This window comes from Dipodomys spectabilis, unplaced genomic scaffold, assembly GCF_019054845.1.
Source record: "Dipodomys spectabilis isolate Male_0828 unplaced genomic scaffold, ASM1905484v1 ptg000157l, whole genome shotgun sequence".
NCBI lineage: Eukaryota > Metazoa > Chordata > Mammalia > Rodentia > Heteromyidae > Dipodomys > Dipodomys spectabilis.
The window spans coordinates 18,996,964-19,015,045 of NW_024870834.1; positions in this window are offsets into that span (position 1 = coordinate 18,996,964).

An 18,082-nucleotide genomic window follows, 5' to 3' on the forward strand; every position below is an offset into this window, starting at 1 on the left:
TGAGGATTGCAGTATGAAGCAAAGGGGAGCAGGAAAGTCCATGAGGCTCTTATCTTCAATTAATCATAGAAAAATCAAGAAGTGGTGCTGTGGTTCAAGTGGTAGAGTGCTATCCTTAAGCAAAAGAAGCTTAGGAATAGCACCTAGACCCACAGTTCAAGGCCCATGACTGGGAGGGGAAAGAGTTTGAAAACAAACGGTCCAAAGCTGCTCCAAACACTTTCAAATAATTTTACCTTTACATCTGCCTTACAGACCAATGTGGCTGCTTGAGTATCTGCCATCAAGTCCACATTCTAGTCATTAGGAAAGAGGAAGGGGCAAAAACCATAATCCCTTTCTTTTATAGCCACTTCCTAGAAATTGCATACATCACTTACATCTCAACCATTGAAACTCGATCATTTGGCCATATCTAGCAGCAAAGGGTCTGGGAAATGTAATCTTTGACCAACCAGGTACTCAGCTAAAAACTAGAGGTTCGTATAAAAAAAAAATGGAAGGATGAATCAGGGAGGCCACAGACAGTGTCTGCCATAGCAAGTTCTTAGCATTTCTGACTTTGGTACTGAATGTGGACTGAGAAAAACCTGTGTGTTGTACAAGATGGGATATTCTCTAACACAGAGCAGAAACCAGATGATTAGATCATAAAGGTCCCTCCAAGGCTTATATAGTAAAGGCTTGGTCCTAGCCTATGTAACCCTTGGGAAGTGGTAGAATCTTTAAGAGGTGGAGCCTAATGAGAGGAAATTAGGTCATTGGGGGTAAGTCCTAATAGGGGATATTGAGAGACCCCAGCTCATCTCTTTTGCTCCTCCACTTTTTCTTCCTCCTCCTCCTCCTCTTCCACCTCCTCTTCCTCCTCCTCTTCCAATCAATTGTAACACAAAGTAGGTCTTATCCTCTTAGCTTTACAAAGGGCCTTTTATGTAACTCTCTAGAAGGCCATATGTGAAGTTGAGATTTTCCTCACATGACAGAACAGGGAAAGACAGCCCCAGTTCAGGGCCTGCCCCTCCTCTGTGTCTTCCCACATGCACATGCCTAGTGTCAGCCAACACCTCTGGGGCCACCTGGACGGGGGCTCAGGCCATCTGGGAAGAAGCTTGGGGAATCCTGAGAAGATGGTTTCAAGAGAGTTAGTGTGGGCATGTGTACTGGTTGGATGTGTGTGTGTGTGTGTGTGTGTGTGTGTGTGTGTGTGTTGGGGCTTGAACTCTAAGCTTCATGCTCTAGCTTGTTGTTTTTTTTCACTCAAGGCTGGCACCCTAGCACTTGAACCACAGTTCCACTAGTTTTTGCTAGTCAATGGAGATAAGAAAGAATCTCACAGATTTTTCTGCCTGGGCTGGCTTTGAACTGTGATCCTTAGATCTCAGCCTCCTGAGTATCTAGGATTACAGATGTGAGCTACCAGCTTCTAGCTCTTGGACTTTTTACTCCAAGGGTCACAGAGAGATCCGGGCAGGATTCTGCAAAGGACACTGCCATTTTGCCAGGATCTCAGAGTGGTACAAGGTCACACTGTTCCATGGACTGAGCATGCTCTTCCATTACACGAATCAGGAATAACTGGAAGCTATTTTGAGAATTCTCCCGATTGAATGGGGGGTATGGAGATTGCCTCCGAATTCCTGACCATGGGAGAAGGATTTGCTTCTCAAGCCGTGACTCTGCAGTGGGGGAGGGCTGTGCCTTGCATGCATTTCTCATCACCTGCCCGGAACAAACCGAAATGCCAAAACCAAAACCAAAACCAAAATAGCACCCAGCAACACAGAAATCCCTCCTTCTTTCCCGGACACACAGAGCCTGTTTCTCTCGCTTCCTCCCGCCCTTGCCCAATCAGGCTCTCTCTGTCCTCCATTCTCCTCCCAGCTCACTCCGCCCTCCCTGGCTCAGGTCTTCATCCCTACCATGGCGACAGGGAGAACAACATAACATTGGAGCAGATGAGAACTGTGTGTCTGAATTGTTGGGAGACTCGCAGGGAACCAGGAATTTCCGTGACGAAACAGACCAGAGGGAAACCTTGGCGTGCTGGCTCAGGGATGAAGAAAAACCTCAGGGTTGGGAGAAAAGAAGGACACTTCCAAAATCCCAGGAAGCGGCTGGGGGAGAGAATGGAGCACTGTGGCGAGGTCTCTGAAGTTAACAACCCTCCCAGTGCTATACACTGACCACCCCCAACCCCACCACCACCCGGCAGCCTCCTATGGGGTAAAGTAGAGGCACAGAGAGGAATTCGGGGCCTTTCATGAAAGGACCTAAAGGTTTCATCTTTTGAAGTTGGAACTCCGCTATTCCAGGCTTGGAGGGGTGCTAGGTGGAACCCCCCAGGATGGAGGCTGAGGCAGGGCAGAACAGTGAGGCCCAGCTTCTGGTTTCTTCTAGAAGCACAGAAAGCCAATGAATGGGCTTCAAGCCCATTCAAAATAGGACAAATAAGAAAAAGGAAAGCAAGGAAGGGAGCCTGGGCCGTGTGTGCTAGAGTAGGGGTGCGGCTGCCGCTCTCCTGGGGAACACATAGGCATGTCACAGATGTCCATGACCTGCCCCACCCCCAATACCTTGGCTCTACTTGCTGCCCTGGTGCACCCCAAGCAGCTAGCTCCCTGGCCTCTGGCACTCAAAGCTGCCCACACCTGCCAACAGTAAAGAAGCTGCGTACTGGGGCTGCCGCTTTTGGAAGCTGCTTATGAAACAGATGACTCAGCTCTGGGGGACGGGGCAGCTCACGCCCAGCTCAGCAAGAAATGGGTGTGCGATCCGCTCAGGCCAAGGCAGAGCTGGCCAAGTGCCAACCACGTGCCGGTCCCCCGGGGATGGGGAGGTGAGGAGCTGTGACCCCTGCTCCAGTCCTAGGCTCCAGTGCTCAAAGAGGAGTGGGATAAAAAGGGCTTGGCAACAGAAAGGACTTCCCAGAATGAATGATGGTGGCAGGAGGAAGCGTCTGCTTGTCCCGACTGCGCCTTCTTCCTCATGCCTCCTCCCTGCCATGCAGCTAACCATCTGTGCTGCCCTCCACACTCCCTTCTGTCTTGGCTCAGGTCCTCCTTTCAGGCTGTTTGCCCTCAGCATCTTGAGGCCACTTCCTGTCATTTAGGTCAAGTCAATTCTCCTCCTTGAACATTCTGTCATGTTCCAGAACCCCAGAATTAAAGCTAAGTCCCAGAGTGGTCTGAAGGTGCTTAAGATCTAAGGGTAGGTTTGACTCAATGGTTCAGCAAATGTCACCATGGCCTCTTCTTTCTGGGATGCTGTACTGCGCCCACACACTCCTTCCCCTGCCACACACCCCCTCCTTGTATTAATGGCTAGGTGAGTTTTCCTTGTGGTAATAAAATGGTTGCAGCAATTTCTGATTTCACATCCACACTCTATGGTGCAGAGAGAGAGAGAGAGAGAGAGAGAGAGAGAGAGCACACATTTTTTTCCCTGAAACAGCAAAGATGTCTCCAGTCTCTTGGGGCCAGAGTGAATCATTCATCATCCTCAGACAAGAAGGATTTTGCTGGTTAGTCTATCCCAGGGCAATCAGCCCCACCTCTGGGGCTAGAGTGAAATCAGCTTCCTCCAAGGTGTATGGCAAATGGTGCAGTTATCAAGAAAGAATGGATACTGAGGAAGTCTCCAGAATCCATTGCAATAGCCTTCTAGCACAGACTCCCCAGCCCTGAGCTACTTCCTGCTCCCAGATGCATGTTTCTGCACAAGCCTTAAGCCTGAGTGCATGCGCGTGCGCACACACACACATACACAGCCCCCTCCCCCACCCTAGGACACATTCCTCTTGCTCAGTGAATGCCTGCTCACTCTTCAAGCCCTTGCCTGTTATCACTTCCTTCTTCCTCAGATCTTGTGGTCACCTTAAGGACAGAAACCAGGTTCTTATTCACCCACAGCACCCAGCATATAGTAGGTGTTCAATGAAGTCTTGTCAAGTGACTATATTTGGCAAATGATACAAAAGTATTTCCAGAGTCCAAAAGGACCTCTTCAAAAATCTCTCCCCAACATCTGAAATGTGAGAACGGTGAGCAGCAATGAAATATGTGAAACTGAACAAGTGTTTGCCTAGGAATATTGAAGGCAGGATTCCCAGCACGAGGGCTAGCACCTAGCCAGGGATCTATCAGATCATCACTGCCTGATCCATTGATCTAACCACGCAGCCTGCCTTACTGGGAGAAGATGGTAACCCTCACGTGACTTGGGCTCTATTATCTGCTCGATGATAACAATCCCATTACTCCTTAACAAATGCTATTGTCATTAAATGTCTAATCCGAATTTCTCTAGCATGGACTGGTCTCTGAGACCAACACTACCAGGTGATTCTCCATATCTATTCTCTTCTCCCTTTGTCATAGAACCTCCCAATTTTAACTGGTTATATGGTCCCACAGAAAACAAACTGTGTGTCTCAGCTGCATTTGCAGCAAAGTAGAGCAAATATGATGTAAATAAAAGTAATATGTATGTATATTCTCGGAAGCACCATTCCTGAGGGATAATGTTTCCTTCTCCATCTCTTCGGCTTTTCTGTTGGCTGGAATGGGGATGCACTGGCTGGAGCAGTCATGTTGGCCTCTTGAGAACTTTGGTATTAAAGCCCATGTATAATGGAACAGCAAGACTGAAGGTGCTTGGGTTGAATATTACCACAAAGTGCTATATCACGTAGTCTGTGGAGCTGCCTGAACATTAACTTATTCATTTCTATCTGATTTAAGCTATGTTTGAAGCTAGCAGCCACACTGAATTCTAGCCTGATCCAACCCCCTGTAGCTGCACTGTCCTGTCTGCATGGCGATTGGGCATCTGGCACATACTGTAAGAGTTGGCATTGGTGTCACATCCACATCTGGTTTTCACTAATTCAAAGAAATCTGGGTGCCAGCGGCTCACACCTGTAATCCTGGCTACTAAGGAAGTTGAGATCTGAGGATCTCAGTTTGAAGCTAGTCCAGAAAGGAGAGCCCATGAGACTGTTATCTCGAGCCATCAAAAAGCCTGCAGTGGAGCTGTGGTTCAATTGGTAGAGTGCCAGCCTTGAGCAAGAAAACTCAGGGACAGTACCCAGGCATGCACATGCGTGCACACACACACACACACACACACACACACACACTCACATGCACATATAGTGTTACTAGTAGAAACTTGAAGCTACATTGCGTGCACACACACACACACACACACACACACACACACACTCACATGCACGTATAGTGTTACTAGTAGAAACTTGAAGCTACATTTCTGGCTTATCCCTTGTTTCTATTGAATGGCACTTTTCTGTACCTTGTCACCGTCTGAACTGATACTATCAGACTACTAAGCCTTGTGGAGCTCAGAGGTGGTCATAAGCCAAGCCACACTCACCCACTGGGGTCTGGACTCCAGGTCTGCCTCTGTCTATCTTCTGTTCACTGGAATCCCTCATCTGATATGCTAAACTATCTTATCTGCAATCCAAATAAGTAAAATGCTTGTCAAAGAATGAAGCTGAGCCCAGAAAGAATGAGAAGACAGGAGGTGGCAGGAAGTTTAGAAGGTACTTATTAGGATAGGACACAGGCTGTAGTACCTGGCCAAGGAACCAGACCAATCACACATAAACGAATCACTTATATCACTTACAGCACAGAACCAATCCTAAACATCTTGCACCTCCCTGGAAGGCCTCGGAGAAGAATTTCATATTTAGACTTCCAGGAGAAAGACAACCATTGATTCACAGGCAAACCATGTATCGATGCACAAGAGAGGAAGGAGTGTATCCACCTGTGCAGCACCCCAGTCCATGTGAAGATGTCGGGCACTGACCCATCTTGGTCAACGGAAACCATTTTGAGCTTACAATTAAAAAGAAAGTTTCAACTGGGCACCAGTGGCTCATACCTATAATCCTGGCTACTCAGAAAGCTGAGATCTGAGGATGACAGTTTGAAGCCAACCTGGGCAGGAAAGTCTGTAAAACTCTGAACTCCAATTAATCACAGAAAAAGCCAGAAGTGGTGCTGTGGCTCAAGTAGTAGAATGTTCACTTGCCTTGAGCAAAAGAAGCTCAGGGACAGCACTTAAGCCCAAAGTTCAAGCCCCAAAACCAGCGAGAAAGAAAGCTTGTCTGGGGTCATAGATAACTGGTACAGTATTTTCGTATCATGCACAAAGCTCTGCAAATAAAGGAGGATGACAATATACCACAGCCATACTGCAAACCAATAGCCAACATTATTCTGAATGGAGAAAAACTGAAACATTTCTGCTAACACCAGGAATGAGGCAAGAATGTCCACACTTCCCCATTTCAATTCAATATAGTGCTTGAAATCTTAGCCAAAGCAATAAGGCAAGAAAAAAATTAAAAAGGATAAAATGAGGAGGGAAGTAATCAAAATGTATCCCTCTTTGCAGATATGATCCTATACTTTAAAGACAAGAAGAAGGATGAGGATGAGGAAAGGGGGGAAGAGAAAGGAAAAAAAGAGAGGGAAGGAAGGAAGGAAGGAAGAAAGGGAGGGAGGGAGGGAGGAAGGGAGGAAGGAAGGGAGGAAGGAAGGGAGGAAAGAAGGAAGGAACACCTTCTTGGAAGAGTCCTAGGGTATTCTAAAGCCATAGGCTTTGAAAGTCCTCAAGAAATGGAAGTTCAGGAACTAGAAAGGTATTAGGAATCCAAGTATTATCTCTTTCTGTACCCAGCATCTATGCTGCTTATTCATTCTCCTTCCTCTACAAATTAGCCTACTCTGCTGCTCCCCCTCCACCCTAATAGTCTCTCTTTGTCTCTTCTCCCCCCCACCACCATCCTTATGTATGTCCTCCACTCAGGGGCCCAAATTTATTGCAGTCTCTCAGTTGATATGTCTAATTTATTGACGTCCCTCAGTTTCCAAACACCTGAGCATCTCACTAGCCAAACCTTGGGCAAATGTCCATCTCTGGCCCCCAGAAGCAAGAAGTGCAGACATTTGCCTCACATATTCCTGTCAGCTCACCTCTCTGGGTAGCTTTTCCAGGAAAGGAAATCCCATGAGTTGGGCAGGTTTCATCAGCAACATGTGTCACATCCTGTGTACAGTCCCTGACACGCCTCTGTGGCACAAGCAACCCCATCTACACTGCCATGGTCCCCATTACCACCATCCTCATCACCGACCCTATCACTATCCTCATCGCCGATCATGCCGCCCATGCCAGGCATCTTCCATCATCGTGAGCATCCCTTCACTGAGTCCCCTCTACAGCCATGTTTCACAGATGGAAAACCTTTATTATCCCTGTTTTAAAGATGTGGAATCTGGAGCAGCACCTGCCTCTGGCCACGTAGTTAGTTATTGGCAGAGCTGAGAATCAAGCCTCATGTCTGCATCTCCCGGGAAGGGAGCTCATTCCGGGAAGAGAGCTCATCACCTTCCTCCACTCAGAATATGACTCAGGGCCCCTCCATGTGGGGTCCTAAGGTCTTCATTGATGTCTCCATGGTTTTATTGGCAGCTGGGTCTGAGTGACTGACAAGATGACCATGGGAGGCACAAGCCTCTTCAGTCTAGGGAGGCCTGAGCCCCCCGCTCACCAGTTTGGAATTGCTGGAAGAGGAGAGTTCCTAGTTCTTCAGCATCTGTCTGCATCTTTGTATGCCCTATAACTGGGCAAGATATTCTCCAAAGCCAGCCTACTTGTGACCCTGTAGGGCTGGGGAAGAAAGTCCAGTTGCTGGCAGTACTGGAAGTGATGCTAGCCATGTCAACTACCTTGTCTCTTTCCTCTCACCCTCACTCAGTGCCCAGTGTAAGTCTGACAAGACAAGCCTGATGCCTCTCTCTCCTATTGATAAATCATATCATCTTGTGAGCACGAGGTCAAGTCCAGAGGCCTGTGATCAGCCCCAGGTCCTCCCTGGCCTCCATTCCTTCTTGCCACTTTTATCCTGTCTTGATGCCTCACACACACATACACACACACACACACACACACACGCACACACGCACACAGGCAATACAAGCACTCACAAAACATCCTCTATCTTCCCTCTGGCAAGCATTCCCATCCTCCTCTGCTTCCTGTGCCTGCTTCAGGTCCCAACTTGAACATCACAGCCTCAGGGACACCCAGGTGATAGATACCCAAGGCCAGGCTAGGCCAGGTTTTGTGATCTCCTCACTGCTTGGCTGTTTCCTGTGGATTCTTTTTCCTCATCTGTGACCAGACAGCCTTGGTGAAGTGTCTGTTCACATCTGTCTCTTGCCTAGACCATGAGCTCCCAGGATAGAAAAGTCCAGGCCTAGGTTTCTTGCTTCCTCCCAGCAGTGGAGTGAGGCTCGATAACTATTTTTCGAATGAATTAATGAAATGGAGAAAAAACAGGAAGCCAGCGATGGGAGCCAGAGGCACGCTGAAACATAGCAAGAAGGAAGCATGGAGGTACAGTAGTAGCTAATGACAAGTAGACAGTAGAGGCAGACCTGCGACCAGAAACCTTCCTGGCCTTTGTGGAAGGTTTGCAGCTCCATCATCTCTTCTGAGAGGTCACTGGCAGGGAGACAGAAAGAGAGACAGAGAGAGACAGAGACAGAGAGACAGAAACAGAGACAGAGACAGAGAAGTGGGTAAATCCTAGTGTTCAGAGGGACTGGCCTGATCGAGCTTGTCAGAGTGCCACGCATCTTGCTTACAAAGCAGATGACCCATGAAGGTCAACATGTTGGCCCCACAAAGATTCCTGTCTGGTATAATTCTAGTTGCAGCAAAATTTGGCCTCTGCTGCTGGGTCTCAGCTTCTCCTCTGTAACATTTTATCTGAGCAAATGAGATTGAAGCTGAAAATAAACCTTCTAATCCCAGGTGCAGGCTCAGCATTTTGGGAAGTTGTACAAGTTCCCCACAGTGCAGCAGAAAGATAACAGAGCAAGGAGCCAGGGGGCCTGACTTCACCACCTCACTGAGTTCCTGCTCTTTTTGGCAGAAATTGCAATGTTGAATTCATTACTCCGAGATTTCCCTCCACTGTAAAGAGTCTGCAATTCTTCAACTAAATCTTTTAGAAGCAAGCCACTATACCTGACCTAACTCTTTGAAAGTATTTTGTTAGTATGTATGCCAGTAATAGGACTTGAACTCAGGGCCTTGTACTCTTGCTTAGTTTTTTTCTACTTCAGCCTGGCCCTGTACCACTTGAGCCATGCCTTCACTTCCAGCTTTTTGCTAGTTATTGAGAGAGAAGAGTCTCCCAGATTTGTCTACCTGGGCTAGCTTCAAACCAGGATCCTTAGATCTCAGACTCCTAAGTAACTAAGATTTCAGGTGAGAGCCACTGGTGGTTAGCTTTAGAAAGTAATTCTTATGTTCTCTAAGAACCCCATGCTAAGCTGTTCCTACAAATAACTTGATTTACATAAGTAGAACCAAGACTTAGAAATAGTAAATCATTTTACCCAGGGAAGCACAGTTGATAGGTAGCAGAACTGGAATCTGAGCTCAAGCAGAACAGATCATAATTTCCATCATTCACCTAACCCAGTTGCCCCACAGCTGGGGATTAGTGTAGCCACTTAGGCATCTGAGTCAATGTCATGAATCAGAAGCATTCGTGTGGACCTGTCTTGCAGAGGAATTTTTTTTAAAAGGCATGAGGTGTCAGAAAAGTAAATAAACTACAACAGATGCCCCAGCTACATAAAGGCTCAGTGACCTGGAGAGACCTAGATACTGCCAAGAGCTTCCGGTTCTCACAGCATGGCAGAGTATGGAGAAGCAAGAGGGATCTGCTCGCCCTGGTGCCAAGTAGTGCTGGCCACACTGTCAGATGCTGAGGGAACTCCCCAAGCCCCCTGAATTCCCACTGCATCCCTGTCTGGCCTGGGTGTTGTCCCTGAGCGCTTTTTGTTCAAGACTACTACTCTACCACTTGAGCCACAGAACCACTTACTGTTTTTTTCTGTGATTAATAGGAGATAAGAGTCTGCCTGGGCTAGCTTCAAACCAGGAACTTCTCAGCCTCTTGAGTAGCCAGGATTACAGGCATGAGCCATTACTATCTGGTTTTTCTTTCCTTATTAGTATACATGAATAGTACATGGCAAACTGGTTCTCTTAAAAGTCAGTGACCACACCTCACCACCGACCACAGGACAGGTCTTTGTGACCTGAGCTACGTCATCCTCTCTAAATGATACTTCCTTACGTCATCCTCTCTAAATGATACTTCCTTTTATCTATAAAATGAAAAGAAACTTCCTGCCCTGTCTAAGAACTGCTTTAAGGGCAAATGAAATAATGTACGATAGCCTGGTGCTGGTGACTTATGCCTGTAATCCTAGCTTCTCAGGAGGCTGAGATCTGAGGATCAAAGTTCAAAGCCATTTTAGGCAGTAAAATCCATAAGACTCTTTTCTCCCATTAACCAACCTAAAGCTAGAGTAAGGGTGGGAGGCATGGCTCATTGGTGCCTAGCAAATGTGAGACCATGAGTTCAAACCTAAGTACCACCAATGAAACAATTTTTTAAAAGCCAGAGTGGATATGTGGCTCAAGTAGTAGAGTACCAACCTTGAGTGAAAGAGCCAAATGAGAGCAAGAAGCCCTGAGTTCGAATGCAGTACTAGCAAACACACACAAAGAAATAATGTAGAAAAACCACTTTCCAAACCCAGACATACCTTATAAACTGTGATAATTCTAAATTTTACACAGCTGAGAATGAGAAATTAAAGCCTCAAAGTCCCATAAAAAGCCCAATGTCTGTCATAAGTGTGAAATGGTAATGTTCATCATTTATAGGAGAGAATTCAGGCTCTCATTTGGGGTCTATTTACTCTGACTTTCCACACAGTTCATACAAACTAGATTTCTAGGTGGCCAAAAGAATTACAAAGCAGAGAGAGACTGTCTCAGGCACCAGGTAGTCTGAAGTCAAGATGACCCAACAATTGTGAATGTAATATATATGTGTGTATACATGCTTAGTTAAAAATTGAGATTTTATTCCTTAGTTTGTAGTCAGTATTACTTTTCCACTCCAGACTCCCATCTGAGATTTCATATCACATTTAATCATGTTTCCTTGGGCTGCCTCCTTCCATACTTTGCTCTTCTGAAGGAAGTCTCTATGCACAGCCCATATTTAAGGAGTGGGGAATGTTTGTCTTTCTAACTTCAGGAATTCCAATGTGTGAATAATAAACCTCTTGAAATTACCATGCAATTCTTAGATGCTCTGTTTTACCTTTCTGGGTTGTAAATTTTTCTTATTTTTCCTCCTCCTCCTCCTCTTCTTCTTTCTTTCTTTCTCTCTTTCTTTCTTTCTTTCTTCTCCTCCTCCTCCTCCTCCTCCTCTTCCTCCTCCTCCTCCTCCTCCTCCTCTTCTTCTTCTTCTCCATCTCCTTCTCCTTCTCCTCCTTCTCCTTCTCCTTTCTCTTCCTCTTCCTCTTCCTCCTCTTTCTGGTCCTCCTCCTCCTTCTTCCTTCTCTTCCTCCTCTTCCCTTTTCCTCCCCTCTTCTTTTCCTCCTCTTTCTTCTCCTCCTTCCTTTTTCTTCTTCTTCTTCCTCCTCCTCCTCCTGCTCTCCTACCCCCCCCCTCCTTTGCATTTCAGTTTAGGAAATTCCTTTTGACATGACTTAAAGTTTGTTAATTCTTTCATCAGCCAATCCACTCTACTGATGAGCCCATCAAAGCCCCACTCTGCTGTTGTATTTTCATTTCTAGTGTTTCCTTTTGTTTCTTTAATACAAGTTTCTAACAGCGGATATTGCCTGTCTGTTCTTCCATGTTGTCTACTTTTGCCATTATCCTTGTCTGATAAACCTAAAATCGGTCATCTCTGGACTCTGGATCTGATGCTTGCTTGTACTTTTACAGATTGTGTTTCTTATTGCCTTTATCATGCCTTGTGATTTTAATGTCATTGTAAGCCAGGTATGTACAAAATTACAGGACTGAGGTAAAAAGTGTGTGCCAATGGCTGGGAAGGTGGCTCAGTGGTAGAGTGCTTGCCTTGCATGCATGAGACCCTAGGTTCAATTCCTCAGCACCACCTAAGTAGAAAAGGCCGGAAGTGCCACTGTGGCTTAAGTAATAGAGCGCTAGCCTTGAGCTGAAGAGCTGAGAGACAGCGCCCAGGCCCAGAATTCAGGCTTCATGACTGACAAAAAAAAAAAAGTGTATGCCAAGAAAAGCATGTTGTTAAAATTTTCCTATAAATGTAGGTGCCTGGGCCTTCAGATTTCTTTAGCATCTTTGTCTTTGGGCTTTTCTACCAACTCCTCTTTAAACAGAGTTTGTTCCTTGCAGCTGCTCTGTGTGTGTGTGTGTGTGTGCTGGTCCTAGGTGTGTGTGTGCTGGTCCTAAGGCTTGAATTCAAGGACTGGGTACTGTCCCTGAACTTCTTTTGCTCAAGGGTAGTGCTCTACCACCTGGGCCACAGCTCCACTTTTGGCTTTCTTTTTGAAAAATAGTTTTATTGGACATAACAGTCTCACAGACTTTCCTGCTTGATCTGGATTCAAACTGCAACCCTCAGATCTTGGCTTCCTGAATAGCTAGGATTACAGGCATGAGCCACAGGCATCTAGCACCTGGCAGCTCTTAAAGCTGTAATTCACTCTGGAATGCTATTTATCAACAAGATGAGGTTGGAGATTACAAATCTATAACCTGTCTATGTCCCTAGTTGTCATCTTCACAAATGTATCTTAGCTTCCCCCTTCTTTAGGAGAGTCAGGAAGGCTAAAGGGGACTCAAGTTGACCAAATGTATTTTCCCCAGGTAAGTCAAGTCTTTTCTCCACAAGGGCAGGCCTTAGTTATGGAAAAGGCTCTGATATATTTCAAAATGGATACCTTCCCCTTCCTACTGCCAAAGACAAAAGACTCCTTTTTAGCTCTTTGCTGTGAGCTTCAGTTACTGGTGGGGTTCCTAGAGGTAGAACCTTCAACATTGTGAGGACTCGTAGGGTTGCAGCCCAAGGACTCTCATAATAGTGGATTTAATCTCCACATTGCCACTTGTATTCCTTCCTATGGCTCCAGCTGATCCAGCTTATTTCTCTGCTTGCCTGTTCCTGTAGTGTGTTGTAGTTTCCTCACAACCTCAATTATCTGTGGGCCCAAGAAAAATGGATGACTTTCAGTTTGTTCAGCGTTTCCTTCTTGTCAAGATAGGACTGATAACTTTCAACTTTCAACCTCTTTATATGAATCCAGAAATCTATTACTTTTTCCCACTTAAACTGTATAAAATTCAAAATAGAGTCAACTCTCTGTATCAATGTATCATCTGTGGAGTCAACCAACACAAATGAGGGAAAAACAAAAACGAAAAATGACCCAGAAAACCCCAACCCTATAACAATCTAATTGCATATGTACTGAGCATGGACAGATGCAATTTTTTCTTGTCATTATTTCCAAACAACACAATATAATAGTTATTTATGTGATATTTAGGTAATATCGGTAATCTAAAGATTATTCAAAGTGTACTTTAGGATGTGTATAGAATATATGTAAATAAGTTGCCATTTTATACAAGCATTGACAGACTCTGTTATCCTGAGGATGCTGATGAGGTTCTGGAACCCGCCATCTCCTAGAACAACTCAGGGAGACTCAGGTTATACTATTCACAAGATTCTAAGGAGACATGGGACTAAAATTAAAAGGCCAAGTCATGTTCCAAATTGTGTACTGAAAATAAAACAAAGAATGCATCCAATTTCAAAGGCCTATCAAAATGATTTCACTTTAAGTTTGGCATCCAAGGATTAAACCTTTTAACATTTTTTTGAGCATTTCATCCCTCTGTGGTGTTCCACCATTGAGGTTTGACCACACCGGCTCAAAATAGATGGAGAAGAGATTCTAAATCAGGTTGATGTCCTCCTTCTTTCCCTTACTCCTTATGTAAGGAAACCACTACGCACTGGAAACTTACACTAAATCAGATGCCAAGAAAATGGTCCTTGGGTCAGATTGTTTCTGCTGTCAGGAGCTGAAGGTCCCTACTTCAACTCCCAAGAAAAAAGTAAATGATTTGACTGCTATGACTTGATTTACAGGTCAGAGATCTGCCCTCTCAAGCTAGTCCTTTAGAATGCCTCCAGCTATCCTGGGAGCTGGGTTGCTTAAAACAAAGATGCTCTACCTGATGTGCTAATGAATTCAGGGAACAGCCAGATCGCACATGTGCATGCGCGTGCGTACACACACACACACACACACACACACACACACACATCGGTGCTAACCTAAGAATCTTTCACTTTTTAACTGTCCCAAATTATTCGTGATAATTTTTCCACCTCAGAATGTTCGAGTTTGGGTCTGATTTTTGCTCTTCTCCAGTCCCTGTCTCCAAATTCAGTTTATTGTGCGCATGGCATTCCATGGCACGCTGGTATGCATGTCAGCATAGTTGAGCTGGACCCTGACTTCTTCCTATTATTATTTGGGTCTGTGGAGCTAATTGCCCTCTTCCCTTTGTGCTTTTATTGACGTATACACACTTCTTAAGGAAAAGCCATGCCTGGTGTAAGCAAAAGAATCTCTGGACATTCGAAAGGGGTGTCTGGAGTCTAACCCCAACACAGGCACTAGCTCTGTAGATAAGAGAATCCTGTGCTCTGCCTCCTCCCCCTTGAAAAATGAACAGGCAGGCTGGCTGTCTCCAAGGACACACAGTTGTAAGAACCTGTAGTCTTTGACTGAGTGTTGGGTGAGCTCCCTCCATGGCCTTCCTCCAGGATAGCACAGATATGACAAAAGCCTAATGACAAGGCTGGAGTCCCAACCTTCCTATAACCTGAGCTGTAATTTACACTGAGCTGGCTCTGACCAAGGGCAAAGAACACTTGGGCCTGTGAGCACTGCCAGGCTTCAAGCAGCCCTCCTCCCCCGCCCCCAACCCTTTACAGCTCCCCATGACTCCACAGCTCCACATTAGCCAACATTAATTTTGAAAAGGACCAAGGAACAACGTATTGATCTAAGCTGCAAGTTGGTTGGCCGCATGAAGACCTCAGCTTCCCCCATCCTTTGGTCCTATTAGCTACAAAAACAGCGTTATTGGTTGTGGAGCAGCTAGTCTCAGATGTGACCACCTATAACATCTACTCAGAAACACATGACTCCCCAAGGATGGGGTCTTCTGACTCAAAGCTGGCCAGCTCTGGCTCTAAAGAAGAAGGAAGGCCAGGGCTGAGCACCCACTGATGACATCACTTTTCTTGCATGCCTATGATGCTCATGCAGGAAATGAAATGCAATTTCTGGGAAGGGAATAAAGGGAGTGTCCCTTGTCTGTGGCTACCTCAGGTAACACTTGAGGAGTTGTTCACCTGGGCCAGTAGAGAATATAGATCATGAAAAGGATGGAGCTGAACCTTGCATTCAGAGCCTGTAGCATCTCCCTCTGTCTTCTTTCTTCCTGCCTAGCCGGCTAGCCAATGAGGCTCCATCTGTTTATCCCTGAGGAATAAACTGAGAGGCAGAGGAAATTGTCCCAGGTACCTCACTGCTCCGTGGAACTTCTTCCACCCAGGACTCCACCATCCCAGTCCACATATGCAATCTCCCACCATTCCTGTCTTCAGTTGTTTCTGCTTGCATGCTTTCAGCTCCTTCTGGATTTCATGGTTGGGGAACAAGTTATAATTTCCCTCTGGGCAGGGTTTATGTCTTTCCTACCTATGTCCCCAAGCCGCCACAGGGCTAGGCACACCAGAGACATCTAAAATATTTCTAGAATAATTGATTGAATGGATGAATAAGAACATGAGTGAGTGAATGACTGGTTGCTGGTATTACTAATAAGTCATACTCAATCTGGCACTCCTCCATGGGTACGTACATTTTGTTTCTTTAACTAAATCCTAGTGAGAGAGAGATAATTGATGGCAGAATACTTCCCCAGCGGCTTCCCTGAAAGCAAAGTGACCCCTACTTGGGGTAGGGATGGGAGATCATTTCGTGGGGAGGAAAGCTGCGCTGGCAGGAGAGAGGAAGGAAGCAATAGCTTTTTGGTTTTCTGAAAATGTTGCCTAGAGGCGTCCTGGATTCTGCCCAGCCTGCAAAAAAAGGGACTCATTCAACACTGTGGCTGTCCCAGCTGCAGAGAAGCATTGAGAAAGTTCCAGCCGTCCCCTGGCAGCCTGCCCAGTGTGTGGCCACAACTGTAATGCTCAGTAGAGAGGATGCAAGTCAGAGGAGAGATGGGATTCTGGTAACAGGAGGTCAGAGAAGGATAGATGGAGGAGGGAGTACTGGGGAAAGGACAAAGAGTTTGGATATCCAGGCTTTTTTTTTTTTTTTTTTGGTTGGTCATGGGACCTGAACTCTGGGCCTGGGCGCTGTCCCTCAGCTCTTCAGCTCAAGGCTAGCACTCTACCACTTGAGCCACAGCACCACTTCCAGCTTTTTCTGTTTCTGTGGTGCTGAGGAATCTAACCCAGGGCCTCATGCATGCAAAGCAAGCGCTCTACCACTGAGCCACCTTCCCAGCCCCATCCAGGCTTTATAGGAAAGGGAAAGGGAACACAAAGAGGTCAAACTCTGATGACTAGAAGGTAACAGGTATGCAGAGAGAAGGGCCTAACAGAAATAAGGTGCATAAAAAGAATAACAGGAAATAAATCTCAAAAGCTAACTGGGATCCAATGATAGACGACCTAGGCCATGCAGATTTGAGCTTTATTCCACAGTTAATAGGAATATTTCAGGATCTCTTAGCACAAGAGAGACTTAATTGGTAAAATTGGCTCAGCACCAAGAACCAAGATAACACATGTTATCAAGTATAATCCTGACAGAGGCTCAGTGATGTATGTGACATAGTTTCCATTTTGCACTTGAAGACCAAATACAGAGGTGAAGAACTTACCCAGATACACCAGGCACAAGTGGATCACACCTGCAATCCTAGCTGCTCAGAAGACTGAGATCTGAGAATCATGGTTTAAACACAGTCCAGGCAGGAAATTTTGTGAGACTTTTATTTCCAGTTAACCATCAAAAAGCTGGAAGTGGAGGTACAACTCAAGTGGTAGAGTGTTAGCCTTGAACTAAAACGCAAAGTGAGACTTTGAAGTTCTGAGTTTAAGTCCCAGTACCAGCACCACAAAGAGAAAGAGAGAGAGTGAGAAGAGAGGAAAGGAGAGGAGAGGTTGCCAAAATCACACAGGTTTTAAATAACCAATATGAATATTTGTCATTTACCTCTTGTGGCCAGCTTCTTGGATACACTAAATAAGAATGCATGCCAGCAAAACCAGAGTGGACATTAAGGGCACAAAAAAGTAATGGGAAAACACAGATGATGAGATTAGCCCAGAATTGCAAGGGGCGGGGAGGGGGGGGTCCTACAGCAGAAGCTATTTAGTGGGCTTAAAGTGAAATCCATGTCAATAAATCTGAAGGACAATATCTCCTAGAAGAGTAGAATGGATTCCAAGCAACACATAAAATGAAACTAAGTTTAATTAAGACATAATGGGACCTAGTTTTCTTTGCCTGAGTAGAAAAAGGAAGGCAGTCAAAAACTCTAGGAAAAACAAAGCATTAAGCAAGAATGTCATGGACCAAAAATGAAACAACATAAGAAATAAGATGCCCTTGGGCTAATGGTGGTGCATAAAACAATAAAATATCTTTGATCCTGGGACTAAGAATATTGTCCTTTGAGTACCAGCTGCTCTTGACATGCAGGAAAGGAAATACAACAATAGCCCATCACCAAGCCTTATGTTTTTTTTTTTTAAATAGGTTTCACCTTTTAGAATAGACCACAGACTGCCAGGCACCAGTGGCTCACACCTGTAATCCTAGCTACTCAGGAGGTTGAGAGCTGAGGATCATGGTTCAAAGCCAGCCCTGGCAGGAAAGTCCGTGAGACTGTTATCTCCAATTAACCATCAGAAAACTGGAAGTGGTGCTGTGGCTCAAGTGGTAGAGTGCCAACCTTGAGCTGAAGAGTTGAGGGACAGCACCCATGCCCAGAGTTCAAGCCCCACCACTGGCCAAAATAAAAAAAGAATAAACCACAGACAAAAGGGGGAAAAGTTCACTATGGCTTTAGGATAGAA